This window comes from Pelophylax lessonae (assembly GCF_965119305.1).
Source record: "Pelophylax lessonae genome assembly, chromosome: 3".
Lineage (NCBI taxonomy): Eukaryota > Metazoa > Chordata > Amphibia > Anura > Ranidae > Pelophylax > Pelophylax lessonae.
The window spans coordinates 426,753,538-426,777,313 of NC_138770.1; the positions used below are offsets into that span (position 1 = coordinate 426,753,538).

The 23,776-nt window shown below is 44.7% G+C and overlaps 1 protein-coding gene across 2 annotated transcripts in view; it reads left to right on the forward strand.

Moving 5' to 3' along the window:
- LOC309551509 (enoyl-[acyl-carrier-protein] reductase, mitochondrial-like) overlaps positions 1 to 23,776 on the forward strand; it is a 152,669-nt gene that overhangs the window by 1,111 nt on the left and 127,782 nt on the right. The window lies entirely within an intron of this gene.

Below are 23,776 nucleotides of genomic sequence, written 5' to 3' on the forward strand. Positions count from 1 at the left end.
AATGCCCAATGCTGATAAATCCCTTGTAAGAGTCTACATTATAAAGAGGACATTGGAGTTTTGGACAAGGTTCAAAGCATTTTAATTAAAAAAAGGATGGAAAATGTTACTTATTTAATAGTTTTACAGTACAAGAAAAAATACTTTCTTATGGTGGCTTAATTAGCCTGTTTAAATATATCCGAGTAGCAACTCTTTGACTGACCACAAGCATTGTTAAAAGATTGTGAGATTTTGTAATTCATTTAATAAATCTTACTGTTAAAAAAAAAACACACACACACACACCAGTTACAGATATAGACAGACAGCTGTAACTTTTCCCAAGCAGCTTGCAACCCTTTGAGCCTTTGAGGCATTTTTGCCAAATTCAACACTCCAGGCTACTTAAAAAAAAAATATATATATATATATATATAGATATATAGATATATATACATATATATACATACATACACATATATATATATATATATATACATATATATACATACCTACACATATATATATATATATATATATATATATATATATATATATATATATGCAACCGCCTATGTAGGCCTTTGGGTTTTTTTTTTGTGCAACTACTTTGCAGACCCCAGCAATCAGTAGGGGAAGCATTCATTTGTATAGTCAAGGAGAATCTAAAGCTCAGTGTTGTAAAGTCCGAAGACTGTCTGCCACATCGCTTACTATATGTAACAAAACGGATAAAAAATGGAACAAAAAAGAGAAATACCCTCACTGGGACTTTAGAGGCAGTAGATTGATAAAGTCATGATAGTAGAAAATGTAAAATCAATATATTTATTCAAATGTGATAAAAAGTGATAAACATCACAGTACAAATTTAAAAACAATGGAAAGTAACCATACAGTATTACAAACTGATACCATCCGCTCAATAAGGGAACCCCCAGTAGGTCTCAAGGATGTAAGGACCCAAACATAGATAGGGTTCACACTGACCTATGAAATATGTTATCCCTTGTTAAAATATCACGCTACCTTTGGGCCTACAAACACACACTAGTGGATCGGATCATTTGACAGGAGGCTCAATCCCAGGGATAGGCACGGGCAAAGGCTGTGGTGGACATTTTCCAAAGTACAGACCTTAGTGAAGGACACCAAGGTATATTTCATAATAAAACCACCAAAAAACACTACTCTCTACTAGGGTTAATGCCCTTCTCTAAAGGTGGATCTCTGGGGATCTTTCTCTAAAGGGGGATCTATGGGGACCCTGGAGTGCTCTAAAGGGGGATCTATGGGGACCCTGCTCTAAAGTTCCCATAGATACCATTTAGAGCAGGACAGGGTCCCCATAAATACCTCTTTAGAGCAGGATCCCCCATAGATCTCCCTTTAGAGCAGGGTCCCCATAGATCTCCCTTTAGAGCAGGGTTCCCCCATAGATCCGCCTTTAGAGCAGGCCAGGGTCCCCATAGATCTCCCTTTAGAGAAGAGTCCCCATAGATCCCCCTTTAGAGCAGAGTCCCCATAGTTGCCCCATTAGAGCGGGGTGCACATAGATGCCCCTTTAGAGAAGGGTCACCATAGAATCTATGGGGACCCTTCTCTAAAGGGGGATCTATGGGGACCCTTGTCTACTCTAAAGGGAATCTATGGGGATCCCTGCTCTAAAGGGGATCTATGGGGACCCTGGCCTAGCCTGCTCTAAAGGAGGATCTATGGGGACCCTGCTCTAAAGGGGATCTATGGGGACCCTGCTCTAAAGGGGGATCTATGCCATAGATCCCCCTTTAAAGCAGGTCCCCATAGATCCCCCTATAGAGCAGGCTAAAGTACCCATAGATCCCCCTTTTAGAGCAGGGTCCCCATATATCCCCTTTAGAGAAGGGGCCCCATAGAACCCCATTTAGAGAAGTGTCCGACCCTGCTCTAAAGGGGGTTCTATGAGGCCCCTTCTCTAAAGTGGATCTATGGGGACCTTGGCCTGCTCTAAAGGGGGATCTTTGGCATAAATCCCCCTTTAGAGCAGGATCCCCATAGACCCCTCCCCTTAGAACAGGCCAGGGTCCCACTACAATTATAGATCCCCTTAGAGCAGGGCAGGTCCCTCCCTCCCCCATAGAATCCTCTTAATGAGTCACTTGAGTTGCACCGCAAGTCGGATCATCCAGACTTGATGATGCACCTTCCATTCAAATCAATAGGCTCCCATAGGGAACCATTAATTTTGAATGGAGGCAGAAAAAAACGCTGCTAAAAGCGACATGGCCAAACGTGCAATAACGCCACTGGAAAAAGCTACTAAAGGGTCCTTTCACACGGCCGCTCCGTGTGTCCGCAAATCATCCTATTTTTTTGCAGATGATTTGCGGACATAATGTAAGTGAATGGCACTGCGGATGTCAGCGGAATACCATCCGCTGACATCCGATTTTCCTCCTTTCAGTTCTGTTCCGTTTTTTTTCGAATGGAACAGAACCCCATTTTTTCTTCCGTGTAAAAAACGGAAAGGAAGGAAAATCGGATGTCAGCGGTGTCATCTGCTGACATCCGCAGTGCCATAGACTTACATTATGTCCACATATCATCTGCAAACGGATGGGATGATATGCGGGCACAGGGAGCGGATGACACAAATGGAAAAAAAAAAAAAAAAAAGTCCCGCAGCGGACCTTTCACACGGAGCGGCCGTGTGAAAGAAGCCAAAAGCAAGTTTTTACAGCTGCTTTTTCCTGGCGTTAGAAGTGGCTCTGCAGCTCGTTTTTTTTCTGACACTCTGTGTGCATGGGGCCTTAACTAACCAGAATAAATGGAATGGGAAAGCAGTTCTAAAGTGTTTTATATGCAGAAGAATCGAAAGAGGGGGGCTATTGGGACTTTATATGAGGCACATGGATAAACCATGTGTCTCTATCCCTGGCTATGTGAGAAAAAGGAAGAGGTTGGGACTTTGAATGAGGTGTGCAGCTGGGCTAGGGCATATACATGTAAAAATATTTAATACATCACATTGGATAAAATAATGGTCCATGGAAACAAAGCTGGATAATTGGAAGCTGGTTACATGCAAAATCTGGTCAAGTAAGAAAATTATGTCATTACAAGCCAGCATGCGATGATGTAATAAACGTGGAAGTTGCATCCCAGAATTGTTCAACGTGTTTCGTGGAACACGGTTCCCACCTCATCAAGAGCATATGCAAACAAATGTCTTGCAGTGCTGGCTCGAAACAGTATATAGATACTAAGGGTAACGGGCTGTCTAAAAACATCCAAAAAGCGTCCACCCGGGATCTGAGGGAGCAATGTTGGTCAGCCTACACATGTCACTTCACCTTTTTTTTTTTTTTTTTTTCAGATTCACTGATACTCGGGATCACAAGACAGCCTGTTTGGCATATAGAACTTCCACTCTACTAGCAATATTGCTGTCTTGGTCACCGCAACTGAGTTTTGCACCATTCTTGTTGCACCTAAACATGTGTAGGCTGACCGACATTGCACCCTCAGTTCCCGGGTGGACACTTTTTGGATGTTTTTAGACAGCCCGTTAGTATCTATATACTGTTTCGATCTGGCTTTTTGTCCATGGACCATTATTTTATCCAATGTGTTGTATTATATATTTTTATATGTATATGCATTTATCAACATGCACTGTTAGGTTTTTGACCTGCTGTGTTGGTTATTTAATAAACATCTTTTAGATTTTATAATATTTCTTTTTGTTGCTTATGTACTGTTGTGATTATGCATCACACTCTGCCCTAGCCCAGCTGTGCACCTCATTCAAAGTCATAACCTCTTCCTTTTTCTCATATATGCAGAAGAAGAGCTTGATTCCATAGCAGAAGCAAAATTAAATGACATGTTGAATGTAATTTGTGACCATATAGCAGAAGTAAATACTGCTTCTAAAGTCCTTTTCGGAACTCCTTAACCTAAAGCGAGATTTTTATGCAAAGTCATTGTGTCTCTTTCTAAACCCCTACTAACAGTTTTGATGAAAGAATGTGGAAACAGCCACTTTGATCAGAGATGTATAGTAACAAAGTAGAACTACTTCACTACTGTACTTAAGTACTAAAAGGCGGTATCTGTACTTTACTAGAGTATAATTTTTTTCTCCTACTTCCGCTTTTACTTCAGTACATATTTTCTATGAGTTTAATACTTTTACTCCCATATTTTTTTATGTGCTGCATAGTTACTCTTTACAATTATAAAAATGTTATGAATCATACCATTCCAAACCCGCACCGCCGCTGACTTTTTTTTACTCGAGTCTCACTGTCTCTGAGACTCACAAGTCATGACCAATCCCCGACCCGATGCAATGGCTCAGGGGCAGAGCCTCGCCGCCTCTGCCCTCCCTCGGCTCGGCCCGAGTCCCAACTCCCGCTCGGCTCTCAAGTGAAGCGGTGGTGGTGAGAGAGGATCGACACCTGCCTGCAGTGTGATCTCTCTGGGCCCTGGCTGGGGAAGGGACTGTGAGTTACTAGAGTCTAAACTACTGTCTCTGGGCACTGTGCAGCGCGGCCGCCCAGCACGGGAGAACTGGATGGAGGTAGGAATATATTCTTCTTTCAGCATGGGGACTGGACTGGGGACTGTGGAGAGAGAAGCTGGAGGACTCGAGACAGCCTAAGGTAGGAGAAGTAAGAACTGTCATGAAGTCAAGTCACTCACTAAGGGGATTGGATCTATTCAATGGGGGGAGGGACCTGCCCTGGCCTTCCCTACTCTAAGTGGGATCTATAATGGGAGGGGGACCCTGGCCTGCTCTAAGGGGGCTCTATAATGGGAGGGGGACCCTGGCCTGCTCTAAGGGGAATCTATAATTGGAGGGGGAGACTGGCCTGCTCTAAGGGGAATCTATAATGGGAGGGGGACACTGGTCTGCTCTAAGGGGAATCTATAATGGGAGGGGGACCCTGGCCTACTCTAAGGGGAATCTGTAATGGGAGGGGGACCTTGGCCTGCTCTAAGGGGATCTATAATGGGAGGGGGACCCTGGCCTGCTCTAAGGGGGATCTAAAATGGGAGGGGGGCCCTGGCCTTTTGACTACTTTCTTTAATAACTACATAACACAATACTTGTACTTTTACTTTCAGTACTTGAGTAGTACATTTTAAAATAAACTACTTGCAATACTTAAGTACAATAAATGTTGAATACTGTAGTACTTCTACCTAAGTGTGGTGCTTAAAGAGCACTTCAACTTCTACTCCAGTCACTTTTTTGATAGAGTACTTGTACTTTTACTCAAGTCTGGGTCTCTAGTACTTTATACATCTCTGACTTTGATACATGTCATATAAAGGCCAAAAGAGTTCTGCAGTGTCAAAAGGACAAGCAACCAGTGGCATAGATAATGCAGGTTGTTTAAAGAAGGGAAGTGAATATCATATTAAAAATAGCTGCAAGCAAAAAACGAATGTTAAGGACATTGTAGTCGTTTACTCACTGCTGTTGTAACCGATGTTCTGAAACACTGGAAACCTGGCAAGACAAAGCATCTGCTATTAAATGTTTTGATACCCTGAAAATGTCTTACTTTAACCTCAAATATTAAATGAAGACCAAGAAGGACCAGATATCTTAGATAGTTAATTGCAAAAAATGCTATTCTAACTAGTGATCGACCGATATCGTTTTTTTAATACCGATACCGATATTTTGATCATCGGATATCGGTATCGGCCGATATCTACCGATATTTTCAGACATGTAAAAAAAAATTTTTTTTATTTTATTTTTTTCCAAAGTTACTCTTGTGGAGGGATCTGGGGGTCTAAAAGACCCCAAACCCCTCCTCGGCACCGAAAAGCATTCAAAACGCCAAGTTTGGCTGTTTTGAATGCTGTCAGTTTTTTTAAATTCGGCACCGAGTACCCGGAAGTGATGTCAAAATATAACTTCCGGATTTTTTACATGGAGACGCAATTCCCCCGGGTCTTCTCTTCGGCAGCGGGGGCGTTTGAGGTAGGATTCCCTGGTCTCCCGGTGGGACGGGAAACCCGGGCGAGCCACGGAAGGCAGCGGGAGGGGGGGGGGAACATCCCCTCCCGCTCCTTGTAATGACAGCCGAGTGGCTTCTCAGCCGCATTGGTTGTCATTACAAGTCAGCCGACCATCGGCTATGAACGCCGGTACCGGGGTGATGCCTCTAGCTGCAGGCATCACCCTGGTACAAGCACTTTCTTGAAATATTGGCAATATCAGTAAATCCAAAGGCCAATTCCGATATATCAGGGAAAGTGCATATCGGCCCCCGATATATCGGTGTTGCTGATAATCGGTCAAACCCTAATTCTAACATTCATCAATAAGAGGCTCTGGAGGCTGAACTGCTTGCTCTGAAGTGCCACAGCCACAACAACAGGGGAGAGCCCAAGTGAACTATATTCTTAGGGATACCATGTAAATATAAAATTCTGGTTAAAACTCTGAACACCATTTCCCAGAGCGGAAATTAACACATTCAATAGATCCTGTTGCATCTGTAGACAGCTGGAAAATGCTAATCTAAAAGAAATTTAATTTGCCACATAAAGCTAACATTTTAGGTTGAAATAAATTTGCACCAAAACCAGTAGATATTTTTTTTACCTTCTAACAAAACCAACATGCCAAAAAGCGAATTTAAGGCCTGAGATGAGAAGCACACAGCCCACTAGTGAACTTCTGCTCATAGGCATAATGCATGGTACAAACACCAAAAGCCCAAGACGACTGAATCACATAAACAGTATACTAGTTTACGATAAGGCAGTTCTGAAAAGATACAGTGTCTTTTGCAGGAGTCTAAAACTCCATCCTGGCGTACTCCTATAACAACACCCAGGACATAAATATGGAGTAAGGCAGAAATGTGGTTCAAAAGCCAAAGGGACATGATACCATCAAACTTGAAGACCAGGGGATCACTTTCCTCATGCTCACTGGATTCTGTTTTTTGAGAAGAAGCTTCCATCCAGCCAACAGTGTTTTGGAAAGCAGAGTGAGAGAAGAATGACCAGGGAGTTAAAAGCTCCTGACCATAAGCAGAGCATAAACAAAAAGATTTAATGTCAGATTTGAGGAAAAGGGCATCTGGAACAAATGGTCCAATCACAAAAAGAGCTTGTTATACTGTAAATGTAGCTTTATCAATAAGAATCGGCAATTATGAATTAGATCAATATAGAAAAAGAACTCTTAGGAACTGATAAAGAAAAAGAACTCTTAGGAATTGACAAATAATAAAGTGTTACTAAACCAAGGTCCCTGCATTCACTATATCTGGTCTCCTACAGTACACAGAATATAGAAATGCAATAGTTTTAGTAAACCTAAACTGCTAAATGCCTTTTCTCATCAGCAATACATAGTAGTCTTGGGAGTTTTCATTCTGCACTGACTGTTCTTTCAGGATGCAGGACCCCTGACCCTCTATCTGGACAATGCTGATTGGCCCTGTGCTGATCACATGCAGCCTCCCAAGAAAAAAAAAAACTCTCTAGCAATACACACCAAACTGAGCATGTGCAGCCTGTCCCCTGGCTCTGCATTAGCAGAGGCAGGATCCTCTCTTCATAAATTTATTTTGATAATTATAAAACACTAGCATGCCTACATTTCATGTTCTGGGGCACATTGTGTATTGTATGTGTACTGCTAGTGTTTCCTAATAAAACAATAAAACAAAGAAAAAATATAAAACACAACATCAGGCAACTCATTTACAGATTTGCCTAATTCCTGTAACGGAAGCAAATAAAACCCTCAGAAAAGCCAATAATGATAAACTGACTGATCAGCCTGTTAGGCACACATGTAACCATAACAATCATTTCTGTAAGAACGATGACAGCCTTGAACCCTGACATGCTGTATACTGGTGTAGCAGGTTTTCAAGGCATTGAGCCTGAGGTGGGTCTGCCATTGTTACCGGTTACCTCTCCAGTGAGCTGCGGGCCCAGGTGTGAGAACTGAGACAATGACAATTCTGACATCTTTGGTTTGGTTGTTTTATTGTATTTAGGGGATGGGAGAAGGGAATGAGTGGGATACTCCTCCTGCTCAACTAGGTACACTTTGGGACTCTTTTGGCAAGAAATGCCTATTAGCGCTGTCTTGACGCCACCCGACGCTAGCCAACGCTTCCTGACGCTTGAATAAACTGTAACTCTGAAAACTGTGCTGGAACCTCGACTTTAATTCAGAAGATCCAGGACTGTAGAATACTTGACTCCTGACACTGCATTGCTCAAAGGTCACTGAATATCTCCCTCCAGCCCTGCGCTGTCTTGAGGTAGCTCCTTCTAAATTCCTGTGCTGCTGCAACTCTCAACTGGTACACTCCACACTATACACTGACTCTTCAGGGGCCAAACTGCAGGTGCCCCCTTTAACCCTTCAGGGTCCTCTGACTAGGTACCCCCTCTTACTTCAGGGTCCTCTGACTAGGCACCCCGTTTACAGATAGCTGACACTTGGATCATAGAACCTTCTCCGTAGTGGTCCCCTCTAACACTAGGCAGACCCCCAGGGGCAATCCACAGAACTCACGACCTCTGTAGGCTTTCCTGGGACTGGACCCCTCTCTCTCTCCGCTGGTTCTCGGCACACCGGATCCCCTTCAGCTCAACTCAGCACCCTCTGGATTTTCAGGCAGCACCCAGAGACATCCGCCTCCTCTGACAGGAGGAGAGACAGCCGTAGAGTCCCTCCTGGGACTCTGCTTCCTGCCAAAGACCATGAGTCATACACTCCCCTCAAACTTATACCCACTCCCAGAATCCTCTGCGGCAGAATCTGAATTCTGGGGTAGCTACAAGCCTGAATTTGTCCCTGATTTGGTTTCCTCCACTGCCCTATGAGAAGCCTCTCACAATGAGGCTGTGGGCATCTGAAGAAGAGTAGGGCTTCCTCGGCCTGCATATTCTTTCACGGTAGCCCCTTTCCTGGTTGCCTGCGCGCTGACATTTCCTGTCAGTGGCCATCCTTTTCTGGTCCCTTCCAGAATGAGAGGCACAATACAAGCACAGGGCCCACAGATGTAAGTGATGATACAGCTGTCACCAGTTAAAAAAGAGAGGGGAAAAGTAAAAAATAAATGAATTAACCACTTTGGCTCTCACACCCGTTTACCCCTATAGGCCAGACCAAATTTTCACATTTCCACTATGTAACTATTCATGAATCTATAACTTTGTAATTACTTATGATACAGAAATTACACATATTTCTTTTTTTGGGGGCAGGGCTTTCCTTTGATCCTAAGGTTCTCTAAGAATTTTTTCTTATTTATTTGCATTTTAAGGGGAACAAAAGAGTAAAAATGTTTAAAAAATTGACCTTTTCAAGTTTGATCAGTAATATTTTGAACACAATTACCATTACTGCAGGAAAAACATATACATTTTATTCTGCTGCTTGTTATATTTACTGCAACATTCAAATTACATTTTTGGTACAAAACATTTTAAATTTATTTATGAAAGAAATACATTTTTTTTTTTTTTTTGCATATATCTAATTTTTCTCATAATGCATCAGTAATTTAAAGTGCTTACTGATTTAAAATAAAACAGATATACCCTAAACCCCATATTTTTAAACAGTAAACCCTTAACCACTTAAGCCCCGGAGGATTTGGCTGCTAAAGGACCAGACCCCTTTTTTCAACTTGGCACTTCGTGACTTTAACTGATAATTGCGCGGTCATGCAATGCTGTACCTAAACGAAATTTACGTCCTTTTTTTCCCACAAACAGAGCTTTCTTTTGGTGGCATTTGATCACCTCTGCGCTTTTTATTTTTTGCGATATTAATAAAAAAAGAGCGAAAATTTTGCAAAAAAATGACATTTTCAACTTTGTCTTTTAAAAAATATCCAATATACTCAATTTATGTCATTTTTTTTGGCCAAAATATATTTAGCTACATGTCTTTGACAAAAAAAAAATCAATGAGCGTATTTTTATTGGTTTGCGCAAAAGTTTATAAATACTGAAATTTACGAAGCTTTAATTTCTGACTGCCTATCTCATTTCATGAAGTGCTAAAATGGCGGGGCAGTACAAAACCCCCCCAAACTACCACTTTTTGGAAAGTAGACATCCTAAGGAATGTTCTGAGAGGCATGTTGAGCTCATTGAATATTTTATTTTTTTGTCACAGGTGTTTGAAAAATGACTAAAAAATTTTTTTTTTTTACACAAAGTTGTCATTGAAATGATATATTGCTCACACATGCCATGGGTATATGTGTAATTACACCCCAAAATATATTCTGCTGCTTCTCCTGAGTACAGGGATACCACATATGTGAGACTTTTTGGGAGCGTAGCTGTGTACGGGAGCCGGAAAACAAATCACCACCATCAGAATTTCAAAGGGCGTACATTTTTCATTGCATTTTCTCACTACCTATAACGGTTTAGGAGGCCCTGAAATGTCAAGATACCACAAAACCCCCCCAAATGACCCCATTTTGGAAAGTAGACACCCCAAGCTGTTTGCTGAGAGGCATGGTGAGTCCATGGAATATTTTATATTTTGCCACAAGTTTCGGGAAAATTACAATTTTTTTTTTAAATTTTTTTTTTTTACACAACGTTGTCACTAAAAGATAAATTTCTCACACATGACATGGGTATATGTGGAATGACACCCCAAAATACATTCTGCCGCTTCTCCTGAGTATGGGGATGCCCCATGTGTGAGACTTTTTGGGAGCCTAGCTGTGTACAGGACCGCGAAAACCAATCAACACTCTCAGGTTTTCTAATGGCGTAAATTGTTCATGTCAGCTCTGCACTACCTGTCGCAGTTTCGGAGGCCCTAAAATTCCAAGATAGCACAAAACCCCCCCAAATGACCCCATTTTGGAAAGTAGACACCCCAAGCTATTTGCTGAGAGGTATGGTGAGTCCATGGAATATTTTATATTTTGCCACAAGTTCCGGGAAATATATATATATATATATATATATATTTTTTTTTTTTTTACACAAAGCTGTCAGTAAATGATATATTGCTCACACATGCCATGGGTATATGTGAAATGACACCCCAAAATACATTCTGCTGCTTCTTCTGAGTACAGGGATACCCCATGTGTGAGACTTTTTTGCAGTCTAGCCGAGTACAGGACCCCGAAAACCAACCTCCACTTTCAGGCTTTCCAAAGGCGTAAATTGTTGATTTCACTCCTGACTACCTATCACAGTTTCGGAGGCCCTAAAATTCCAAGATAGCACAAAACCCCCCCAAATGACCCCATTTTGGAAAGTAGACACCCCAAGCTGTTTGCTGAGAGGCATGGTGAGTCCATGGAATATTTTATATTTTGCCACAAGTTCCGGGAAATATATATATATATATATATATATATATATTTTTTTTTTTTACACAAAGCTGTCAGTAAATGATATATTGCTCACACATGCCATGGGTATATGTGAAATGACACCCCAAAATACATTCTGCTGCTTCTCCTGAGTACAGGGATACCCCATGTGTGAGACTTTTTTGCAGTCTAGCCGAGTACAGGACCCCGAAAACCAACCTCCACTTTCAGGCTTTCCAAAGGCGTAAATTGTTGATTTCACTCCTGACTACCTATCACAGTTTCGGAGGCCCTAAAATTCCAAGATAGCACAAAACCCCCACCAAATTACCACATTTTGGAAAGTAGACACCCCAAGCTGTTTGCTGAGAGGCATGGTGAGTCCATGGAATATTTTATATTTTGCCACAAGTTCCGGGAAATATATATATATATATATTTTTTTTTTTTTTTTACACAAAGCTGTCAGTAAATGATATATTGCTCACACATGCCATGGGTATATGTGAAATGACACCTCAAAATACATTCTGCTGCTTCTCCTGAGTACAGGGATACCCCATGTGTGAGACTTTTTTGCAGTCTAGCCGAGTACAGGACCCCGAAAACCAACCTCCACTTTCAGGCTTTCCAAGGGCGTAAATTGTTGATTTCACTCCTGACTACCTATCACAGTTTCGGAGGCCCTAAAATTCCAAGATAGCACAAAACCCCCCCAAATGACCCCATTTTGGAAAGTAGACACCCTGAGCTATTTGCAGAGAGGCATGTTGAGTGTTTTGCAGATCTCCCTTTTTGTCACAAAGTTTTGGAAATTGAAAAAAGAGGAAAAAAAATGCATTTTCCTGTTTTTTCTTCATTTTCCCAAAAAAATGAGAGCTGCAAAATACTCACCATGCCTCTCAGCAAATAGATTGGAGTGTCTACTTTGCAAAATTGGGTCATTTGGGGGGGTTTTGTGCCATCTTGGCCTTTTATGGACTTCAAAAGTGTGATAGGTAGTAAGGAGTGAGATCAACAATTTACGCCCTTAGAAAGCCAGAAGGTGCAGATTGGTTTTCCGGGTCCTGTACGCGGCTAGACTGGCAAAAAGTCTCACACATGGGGTATCCCTGTACTCAGGAGAAGCAGCAGAATGTATTTTGGGGTGTCATTTCACATATACCCATGGCATGCGTGAGCATTATATCATTTACTGACAACTTTGTGTAAAAAAAAAAAAAAAAATTATTTTCCCGAAACTTGTGGCAAAATATAAACTATTCCATGGACTCACCATGCTTCTCAGCCAATAGCTTGGAGTGTCTACTTTGCAAAATGGGGTCATTTGGGGGGGTTTTGTGCTATCTTGAAATTTCAGGGCCTCTGAAACTGTGACGGGTAGTCAGGGGTAAAATCAGCAATTTACGCCATTAGAAAACCTGAAGATGTGGATTGGTTTTCGGGGGCGCGTACACAGCTAGGCTGCCAAAAAGTCTCACACATGGGGTATCCCTGTACTCAGGAGAAGCAGCAGAATGTATTTTGGGGTGTCATTTCACATATACACATGGCATGTGTGAGCAATATATCATTTAGTGACAACTTTCTGTAAAAAAACAACAAAAAAAAAAGAAATAATAATTTTCCCGACACTTGTAGCAAAATATAAAATATTCCATGGACTCACCATGCCTCTCAGCAAATAGCTTTGCGTGTCTACTTTTCAAAAAGGGGTCATTTGGGGGGTGTTTGAACTGTCCCGGCATTTTATGCTCAATCTTATCCACACATCACCCACTCTTCTAACCACTTGAAAACCAAGCCTTTTCTGTGCCTTTTTGTTTACATGAAAAAATATTTTTTTTTTACTAGAAAATTACTTTGAACCCCCAAACATTATATATTTCTTTAAAGCAGAGGCCCTATATAATAAAATGGTGGATGTTGCAAATTTTTTTGTCACACGGTATTTGCGCACAGATTTTCCAAACGCAATTTTTGCGAAAAAAATAAATTTTTTTTAAATTTATTGCACAAATACACTATATAATTCCAATTTTTTTGGTAAAATTTAAAAGATGATCTTATGCCGAGTTCATAGACACCTGACATGACATGCTTTAAAAATTGCGCACGCCTGTGCAGCGGCAACAACGTACGTACATTTTTAAAAACCTTTAAAAGTCTCTACAGGTTACCACTTTAGACTTACAGAGGAGGTCTACTGCAAAAATTACTGCACTCGATCTGGCGATCGCGGCGATACCTCACATGCATGCTGAAATTGCGGTTTACATATGACACTAGACCAACGCTTGCGTGTGCCATTGCGCGCAAACACGGGGGGAAAGGGGGGGGCTCAATTTTTTTTTTTTTTTTGCTTTTTTATGTTATTTTGACACCTTTCCTTTAATTTTTTTTTTTTAAATCATTTTTATTGTTATCACAGTGAATTTAGATATCCCCTATGATAGCAATCGGTAGTGACAGGTACTCTTTTTTAAAAAAATTGGGGTCTTTTATACTCTAGATCTCTCCTCTGACCTTAATGCATCTGACCACGCCAAAATTGGTGTGATAAAATACTTTCCCAATTTCCCAATGGCCCTGTTTATTTCTGGCGAAAAAGAAGTCATGAAATGCTCGTAGCCTCCGGCATCTTAGGCCATAGAGATGATTGGAGCCATTCTAATCTTCAATTAGCTCTATGGTTAGATAACTGAATCACCGGCTGCACTCTCGGGTTAACCGGTGGGACAGGAGAGCCCGAGAAAAACCACGGAAGGCTGCGGAAGGCGGCGGTGGGGGGGGGGAGGCCCCTTCCACTGCATGTAAAAGCAGTCTAGCGGACAATTACCTGCTAGGATTGCTTTTACATGTTAGCCGACCGCTGGCTGTAAAAAACGATACCAAGATGATGCCTAAATCTGCAGGCATCATCCTGGTACAACCACTCAAAGTCCAGCAACGTACCAGTACATTGCTGGTCCTTGTTTGGCATATAGGTTTTTTTTTTTTCATGCAGCCTGTGGGCTGAACGGAAAAAAAGAGAACCTATCAGAAATCAGCACAGGAATAATGCGTAGTATTACTCATCATTAACCGCCCAAACAACCACCCACTGAATTTAATGATGGGTATACACGGCACTATCCACGTATACCAAAATAGGATTTTAACTGCAGTGCTGAAATCAGAAAATCACCACAGCTGCTATCAGCAAAGGTATCCATATATGCTGAGCGCAAACGCTGTTTGTGTCAGAATATATAAAATCAATGCGTGGTAGCCGACGAGTACCTGCAAGAGAAACAGGTCACAAAAGAATGAAAAAACAAACAAAGTACATTAAAAAAAAGTACATTAGGAAGAGTAGGACATATAAAATGACTGACACAACAAAAGTTTTTGGATTCTCATCATTAACCGCCCAAACAACCACCCACTGAATTTAATGATGGGTATACACGGCACTATCCACGTATACCAAAATAAGATTTTAACTGCAGTGCTGAAATCAGAAAATCACCACAGCTGCTATCAGCAAAGGTATCCATATATGCTGAGCGCAAACGCTGTTTGTGTCAGAATATATAAAATCAATGCGTGGTAGCCGACGAGTACCTGCAAGAGAAACAGGTCACAAAAGAATGAAAAAACAAACAAAGGACATTTAAAAGTACAGTAAGAAGAGTAGAAGGACATATAAAATTACTGACACAACAACAGTTTTTGGATCCTTTTATTTTTCTTTCTAACTGTTCCTTTATTTCTTGATTTGGGAGGGAGTGCGATCTTCTGCGATCTTCTCTTCCAGCTTGGGTCTCTCAAAATGTCGATGGACATCCAACATCCTTCGAGACCCTGTGTTTGTGTGCCCTACACTGTGTCGTGCTGTACCCTACACTAATACTCCACTAGTGTATGGTAGCGCTCAAAACATTCCCCGATGCAGAGACCAGGTTGGTCAGGACATTTGGGACAATAATAACGGGTGTCACGCCTAAATCCGCGCCTGCTACAGACACGACATCGTCTTTGGGGTCGTATTTGGGTAGGGGTACTCGGGAGGGCATAAGGAAAATGCCTCTCATGCAGCCGGCTCACTGCATCTGGAAGGGGAAGTTGGGCAGGCATGCCTCCTGGGTACAGGTAGGCAAGGATGACCGCTTCCTGGAATTCCCGGAAGGGTCCAGTTCGTCCTGACGCCCTGTATAGGACAAAGGCGTTCAGCACAGCCAATTGGAAAAGGTAAACAGACACTTTTTTGTACCAGCGTCTGGCTTTACGGGCAACTAAATACGGCGCCAAAAGCTGGTCGTTAAGGTCCACCCCTCCCATGTTAAGGTTATATTCGTGGACACAGAGGGGTTTCTCCATAACGCCAGTTGCCGTAGGGATTTGGACTGTCGTGTCTGCGTGAAGGGAGGACAGAACATAAACATCCCGTGTATCCTTCCACTTCACCGCAAGCAATTTGTCCGTTTTCAAGCAGGCTCTCGCCCCCCGACTAAGACGGGAATTTACAAGCCGTTGGGGGAAGCCCCGGCGATTAGGTCGCACGGTGCCACATGCGCCAATTTGTAAATCAAGCAGGTGACTAAATAGTGGCACGCTTGTGTAAAAATTGTCCACGTACAAATGGTACCCCTTTCCGGATAAGGGTGACACCAAGTCCCAAACAATCTTACCGCTGCTCCCTATGTAGTCTGGGCAGTTCGGGGGCTCCACAGTGCTATCTTTTCCCTCATAGACACGGAAATTAACTGTATAGCCTGTGGCCCTGTCACAGAGCTTATACAACTTGACCCCGTATCTGCCACGCTTGCTGGGGAGGTACTGTTTGATAGCAAGACGGCCAGTAAATTTAATCAGGGACTCGTCAATGCAGACAACTTGTTCGGGGGTAAACAAGGCTGCAAACTGCTGATTGAAGTGGTCTATTAGGGGCCGAATTTTGTGGAGCCGATCGTATGCAGGGTCTCCCCGAGGACGACAGATTTCATTGTCGCTGAAATGCATAAATCGCAGAATTTGCTCGTATCTCCCCCTGGACATGGAGGCAGAGTACATGCGCATATGGTGAGCTGGGCTAGTGGACCAATATAGCCGCAATTCACTTTGTTTAGTTATGCCCATGTGGAGGGAAAGGCCCAGAAAGATTTTAAATTCGGAAACCGTTATAGGATTCCAGCCGAATCGTCTGGCAAGGTGCGAATTTGGGTTGGCGGCGATAAATTGTTGAGCATATAAATTTGATTGATCCACAATAGATCTGAAAAGATCTTCCGTGAAGAACAGCTCAAAAAAGTTCAGGGGCGTAAAACCAGCTGTCTCCACGTGGATTCCAGGTTGGGCGGTGAAAGGGGGAAGTACTGGCGCTGTAGAATCAGTGGGTTGCCAATTGGGATATGCCAGCGCATCAGGGAGGGCACTATGGGCTCTACGGGCCTGTCTTCGAATACGCGGTGGCTGCGGGCCACTACTTGTGCTAGCCACCGCACCAGCTTCAACTGCACTTAGGGGACTCGCCACGTCACCAGGTCTTACTGCAGTGCTGGTTGTACTAGGTCCAGGTTGTACTAGGCCGCTGGCGCTTGCCAGGTCGCCAGAAAAATGAGCGGCACTAGTAACCACACTCTGCTCCATACAAGCACCCTGCGATTCCTGCATCTCAACAACTCCAGAATGGGGTCGGGTACGCCTGGGTCTAACAGGGACCCATCTGTCGTCGGAGCTATCTGTCAGGGAGCCGCTGCTGTCATCTGGTTCGTATACTGACCCTGATTCTGCCGGTGAGGCTTCCCCATCGCTCTCACCTGGCATGGTCATTATACTGTAAATAGCTTCATCACTGTACGAACGTTTAGACATTTTGGTAACTAAATTTACCCGTACAGTGATGCGACTCACAGGTAATAAAAGCACCTGGTTGTCGAAGACTATTTCAAGCGCTACCAAAAAAACTGCTAATGCTAGCAGGGATCAGGCCTGACTCTGCTAACACAGCGGTTTTGTGTCTTGTGTTTTTTGTAAGTGACAGTAATCTATTGATTACTACACTTACCTGGGTGAAAGGGTTAAACGCAGGTGCTGGCCGGAATCAGTGCTGATCGTGCAAACACCGCGTTTTGGGAACCCTAAACTATGGGGGCGCTAGTATAGCTCTGATCAGATATTGATCTGTTCAAACACTATACTAGAAATGGAAATGTATGTGCGTGCGTGCGTGTGTGGTAATCAAGGGGTTACTTCTAAACTATGCGCCGGGGATCTGGGGGGGGGGGGGTGGCGGGGACCTTAAACCTCCTTTGGGAAAGAAACTAGCTAGCTAGAGCAACCTCAAGTCACAATGACACCAATACAAAATACAGTAAAAACAGTATATTATGTGTGTATTAGTGCTAATGTGACAGAGGGTGTAGGGGTTAACGGGATGTGATCGGGGGGGATCAGGGAGTTAAATCTTTATTGGAAGGGGCTGGCGGGTATCCTAAGGATAAAAGAAACGGTGGCAAGCGCTAAACCTGGTCACAAGTCACACTTATACGGGTATATAGAAAATGCTATATACTGTATACAGTGTGCGTTGTGGCAGGGGGTGTAGGGGTGATCAGGGGGGGATCAGGGGATTAAATCTTTATTGGGCGGGTGGCGGGGACCCTAAACCTCCTTGGGACACAAACTTAGTTGCCTGCGCTAATTCTGATCACAATCACACTAATACAAAAATACAAAAACACAGTATATTACGTTTGTATTAGTGCTGATGTGACAGAGGGTGTAGGGGTTAACTAGCGGTGATCAGGGGGGGGTCAGGGGAGATCAGGGGCTCAAATCTTTATTAGGGGGGGTTGGCGGGTAATTCAAGTGGAAAAAGGGGGGTCGCAAGCGCTAGACCTGACCACAAATCACACTTATAGGGGTATATAGCAAAATGCTATATACTGTATACGGTGTGTGTTATGGCAGGGGGTGTAGGGGTGATCAGGGGGGGTCAGGGGCTTAAATCTTTATTGGGCGGGTGGCGGGGACCCTAAACCTTCTTGGGACAGAAACTTAGTCGCCTGCGCTAATTCTGATCACAATGACACTAATACAAAAATACAATAACACCGTATATTGCGTTTGTATTAGTGCTGATGTGACAGAGGGTGTAGGGGTTAACGGCGGTGATCAGGGGGGGGGTCAGGGGAGATCAGTGGGTTAAATCTTTATTAGGGGGGGTGGGGGGTAATTTGAGTGGAAAAGGGGGGTCGCAAGTGCTACACCTGTTCACAAATCACACTTATACAGGTATATAGGTAAATGCTATATGCTGTATATAGTGTGTGTTGTGTCAGGTGCTGTAGGGGTTAATTGGGGGGGGCGATCGGGGGTGAAATGTGCCTATCTAAGTGTGTATGTACGTGCTTGGTGCTGTACTTACAATTAGATGTGCTCTCCTCTCACGCTGGATCCAAAAAGACCGTTGGGAGGGGAGGGCACATCTCCTCTAAGCCTGTGTTTACATTTCACAGGCTTAGAGGGAGATCTGATTGGGCAGGACCGATCAACAGGTCCAGACCAAAAATGATTGGCCTGGACCTGATGACTGATCGGTTCTGACCCCAATCGAGTCATCGGCGGGACCGCGGGTGCGCGCGCGCGCGCACCAGAGCGGCGAAGGCTAGTGACGTACCGCTAGGTCACTCTGCCTGGCCGGGGCTGACCGCCGCAGTATATAGTCGTGCGGCGGTCGGCAACCGGTTAAAGATATCAATGTGGGTTTTTTTTCCAAAAAAAGATAGCAATGTATATATGTGCTGTATGATATTTTTTTTCCAACAAATAATTTAAAATAGAAACATGGAACAGGGGATGCAACTGTTAAATACAGTAAACCCCCCTCCATTGCGGGGGTTACGTTCCGGACCCAGCCGCGAAAAGTGAAATTCCGCGAAATAGAAAAACCCTATTAAAATGCATTGTAGGCATGTTTTTTTACTGTCACTGTACGTGTAGAAGCATTTTAAGGTCTTTAAACACACTTTTAAAACAATAGAAACTCATTTAAACACATAAAAGATACTGAGAGACATAGCAAGAGCTATGGAAAACACAAAAATATTTAATTTTTAATGATTTATAAAGTAAAATAACATTACAAAAAAAACCGCGAATTACCGGGACCGCAAAAACTGAACCGCGATGTAGCGGGGGATTACTGTAATGGTTATACGAGGGGATCTACTGAAACTAATAGGTCAGTGATGGCGAACCTTGGCACCCCAGATGTTTTGGAACTACATTTCCCATGATGCTCAACTACACTGCAGAGTGCATGAGCATCATGGGAAATGTAGTTCCAAAACATCTGGGATGCCAAGGTTCACCATCACTGTAATAGGTTAAGTAGTAAAATAAGGGCATGTCCTGGTTAATTAAAAGTTAACTAATTCCCTGTGCACACAATAAACATTCTTAGCTATAGCTCTCTCACTCACAGATACTGTCTGTCAGGAAACGCAGGAGATAAGACAGCTAGTGTGTTACTTTTGTTAATGTTTACACTGAATGATCATTGTAATTGGCTGTCACAGTGATCAATCAATTGTAGTATTGGGAGCTCATCTTTTTACAGACTCCGGGTCTCACTGGGCTGTGCACGTGAGGGAGCAGGGGAGATAAGAAATTGCAGGCAGTCTCCTTGATGCAAAGGAGATGCCTTGTGTACAGAGGAGGATATTTTATGGACGTTTGTAACATGCCAAAGGTAGGCAACTGGTTAAATGACTGAGCCAGTCCTTCCTCCAGGAGAATTAGTCCTTTAAAGTAGTTCATGAAGTAGAATATCCATTCTGGGCTGAGTGCAGGTCAAAAGATCCAGAAGGAAAACTGAGGAAAATCCAGAAGTCAGTCCAGCTGACAGACCTGAGGTAAATTCTGACTCTGCCCTGTGACAGGAGATGATATAAGTATAAGGTTACACTCATTGATTAGATGTTTCCGATGAAAAGATTTGCCACCAATCAAGTGCTTAGCAGTAGGGTTGAGCGGACACCTAGATGTCCGTGTTCGACGGGTTCGGCCGAACTTTAAAAAAAAGTCCGGGTCCGTGTCCCGGACTTTTACCGAACTTTTCCCGGACACCGAACCCCATTGAAGTCAATGGGGACCCGAACTTTAAGGCACTAAAATGGCTCTAAAACACCAAAGGAAAGGGCTAGAGTGCTGCAAATGGCAGCAAAACGTAATTAAGAGCATGGCAAGTGCTCTGCAAACAAATGTGGATAGGGAAATAACTTAAAACAACAAAAAAAAACAGAAAAATAAAACAATGTTCTTCTTCATCTCTGAAGGACGAGGCCCATATGGAGTAGGAGGGAGGTTGAGGTGGTGGTGGATGTGGCGGTGACATAGGCGTGCGCACAGGGTGTGCTGGGTGTGCCTGGGCACACCCTAATCACCTAGGGCACATAGCATTGCCAGTGAGGAGATGGGAAAGATCTCCCTGGGACCTGCTCTGCTCTATTTCTCCTTGCCTACAGGTACATGGCCCCGATACATTACTCTCCCTGCTGGCAAACACATGCATGTGTATTTCAACTTTGGGGTGCACACCTTAATGCAATAGGCTGCGCACACCTATGGGCGGTGTAGGTGGAAGCGGCGGTGGAGGAGGACCAGGGCCGGATTAACAGCATCATGGGCTTGGTGCTGAGGATTTTGAAGGGCCTTAAGGGCCGTGCCTTGCCATGCACCCAGAGGAGGAAGGGTGCAGCCATGCATGCCTAATTCAACATGGGATGCTGTCTCTGAAGCCCATAAACACATCCATGCATCGCCAACTGTCCCTCCTTGTCCGGCCTTCACGCTGTGTGGGGAGGTTCTGAGGGTGCTGCCTGGGGAAGCGAGCATAGAAGCCAGACTTCTGTGTTTACAAGTGACAGAAGAGCGGTAACAGTGAATATGGCCAACCCGGGGCCTATATAAAAGGTAGGGGCCTGGAGCTGCAGCTCCAATAGCCCCTACATTAATCTGGCCCTGAGGAGGAGGACGAGGTAGCCAACACTGCTTCTTTTCAAAAATTTTAAATGAGGGTACACCCCAAAAGAGTGAGAAAGAGCAAAAATGGAACAATGGGTGGGTAAGGTCGGTATCCATTGCTATTCTGCATAAGGTACGGAAAAGTCCCGTGGGATCCATGCCTGGTTCATTTTAATGAACGTGAGCTTGTCCACATTGTCTCTGGACAGGCGGCTGCGCTTGTCTGTTATAACGCCCCCAGCCGTGCTAAATACCCGTTCAGATAATACACTGGCTGCAGGGCACGCCAGCACCTCCAAGGCGTAAAGGGCAAGCTCAGGCCATGTGCCCAATTTGGAGACCCAGAAGTTGAAGGGGGCAGACCCGTCATTCACTACATGTAGGCGTGTGCACACATACTGCTCCACCATGTTGGTAAAATGCTGCCTCCTGCTAAGACGTTCCATCTGAGCTGCTGGTGCTGCTGTTTGTTGTGGCGTGCTGACAAAGCTTTTCCACATTTCGGCCATGCTAACCCTGCCTTCTGAGGTGCTGGCGGTGCCCTGGTTGCGTTGGCGACCTCCTCCTCCTCCTCCTCTGCCTTGTGCTTCCACTGTGGCCCCGCTGTCAGATGGGAATGCCAGCAGCATGGCGTCTACCAGCGTGCGCTTGTACTCGCGCATCTTGCGATCGCGCTCCAGTGAGTGAATTAAGGACGGTACGTTGTCCTTGTAACGGGGATCCAGCAGCGTGGCCACCCAGTAATCAGCACAAGTTAGAATGTGGGCAACTCGGCGGTCGTTGTGGAGACACTGCAGCATGTAATCGCTCATGTGTGCCAGGCTGCCCAGAGGCAACGAAAGGCTGTCCTCTGTGGGAGGTGTATCGTCCGTGTCCTCTGTATCCCCCCAGCCACGCACCAGTGATGGCCATGAGCTGGCCTGGGTGCCACCCTGCTGTGAACATGGTTCCATCTCCTCCTCCAGCTCCTCATCCTCCTCATCCTCCAGAACTGTGCCCCTGCTGGACAATTGCGTCCCTGGCGTTTGCGTGTGCAGGAACCCACCCTCGGAGCCCCTTGCGAATGGCTGCCCTGAAAGCCTTGGAAATGTTACCTCTTCATCCTCCTCCTCCTCCTCATCCTGTGCCACATCCTCTTCCATCATCGCCCGAATTGTTTTTTCAAGGAGGCATAGAAGTGGGATAGTTAAGCTGAGAACGGCGTCATTGCCACTGGCCATGTTGGTGGAGTACTCAAAACAGCGCAACAAGGCACACAGGTCTCGCATGGAGGCCCAGTTATTGGTGGTGAAGTGGTGCTGTTCCGCAGAGCGACTCACGCGTGCGTGCTGCAGCTGAAACTCCACTATGGCCTGCTGCTGCTCGCACAGTCTTTCCAGCATGTGCAAGGTGGAGTTCCACCTTGTGGGCACGTCACATATGAGGCGGTGAGCGGGAAGGCCGAAGTTACGCTGCAGCGCTGCCAGGCGAGCAGCAGCAGGGTGAGAACGCCGAAAGTGCGCACAAACGGCCCGCACTTTCTGCAGCAGCTCTGACATATCGGGGTAGTTTTTAAGGAACCTCTGCACCACCAAATTCAGCACATGCGCCAGGCAAGGGATGTGCGTCAAACCGGCTAGGCCCAGAGCTGCTATGAGATTTCGCCCGTTATCGCACACCACCAGGCCGGGCTTGAGGCTCGCTGGCAGCAACCACTCATTTGTCTGCTGTTCCATGCTCCTCCACAACTCCTGCGCGGTGTGTGGTTTGTCCCCCAAACAGGCAAGTTGTAAAACTGCCTGCTGTCGTTTACCCCTGGCCGTGCTGAAGTTGGTGGTGAAGGTGTTACGCTGTCCGGATGAGGAGGCGGTAGAGGATGAGGAAGCGGAGTAGGAGGAGTTAGGAACAGGAGGCAAACTGAAGCGCCCTGCAATCCTCGGTGGTGGAAGGACATGCGCCAAATTGCTATCCGCCTCAGGCCCATCCGCCACTGCATTTACCCAGTGTGCCGTTAGGGAGATATAACGCCCCTGACCGTGCTTACTGGTCCACGTATCCGTAGTTAGGTGGACCTTGGCACAGATGGCGTTGCGCAGTGCACACCTGATATTTTCCCCCAATTGGTGTTGCAGGGAAAGGATGGCTTGCCTGGAAAAGTAGTGGCGGCTTGGCACGACGTACTGTGGGACAGCCACCGACATAAGGTTTTTAAAACTGTGCGTCTCCACCAGACGGAATGACAGCATTTCAAAGGCCAATAATTTTGAAATGCTGGCATTCAGGGCCAGGGATCGAGGGTGGGTAGGGGGGTACCTCCTCTTCCTCTCAAGTGTTTGGGAGATGGAAAGCTGAACGCTTCCACGGGACATTGTGGAGATGGTTGTTGGTGACCCAGGTGGTGGTGTTGCTGACAGATCGTCTGTTTGCGGGGTGGCAGGTGCCGGTATCACTACAGATGTGGCTGGAGC